Here is a 728-nt window from a genome sequence, read left to right on the forward strand (position 1 = left end):
CTGACACTACTACACCTATTGAACATTCAGTAAAACCTAATTGGTTTTTTGCCTTACTTTACATCTTTGCCGTGGTTATTTGGACAAAGGGTAGAATTCTGGCGTGTATTTATACTAATTTGTATATGCAGCAGCACTGGTTCAAGCTAACTGTGATGTGTGACGGAAAGGTGCACAGAAACGTGTTCACATGGTTTAAAATTTCTGAATATTTTTGTGCATACTCAAACTTTCAGTAAGAAAAATAGCTGTGTACTCTTCATACAAGAGGCCTTAGAAGTTGTCCCTGTTTCCAGCTCCACACTCACCATTTTCAATCACTAACCACCCCTTCCTTTTCTCATACTCCCTGGTTTCCTTCAGCACGGTTCCACTAAGTGTTTGTTCTTGTGTCGTCACATTGTTCTGCGTTAGTTTCCTCCTAGTTCAGATATTAAAGGTCAGGTTTTAATTCTGAATTTCCTTCATTTCTGTCTGTCTGTATTTGTTTCCATTCCCCTTTTCATGAAACAAAACTCACATCACCAACTAGAGCTGCAACAATTAATCGATTAATCGACGACTAATCGATTATTAAAATAATCAATGACTAATTTAATTATCGATTACTCATTTTCTTTTTTTTGTTCTTTACTTTGTTTTTCTCTCCAAACTGCTTTGACACCTTCCACTGCCACATCTGCCTTTCTGTCCTTGACACACATGCACAGTAGTGGTAACTGGGGTAG

The sequence above is a fragment of the Austrofundulus limnaeus genome, unplaced genomic scaffold (assembly GCF_001266775.1).
Source record: "Austrofundulus limnaeus strain Quisiro unplaced genomic scaffold, Austrofundulus_limnaeus-1.0 Scaffold106, whole genome shotgun sequence".
In the NCBI taxonomy this organism is placed as follows: Eukaryota; Metazoa; Chordata; class Actinopteri; order Cyprinodontiformes; family Rivulidae; genus Austrofundulus; species Austrofundulus limnaeus.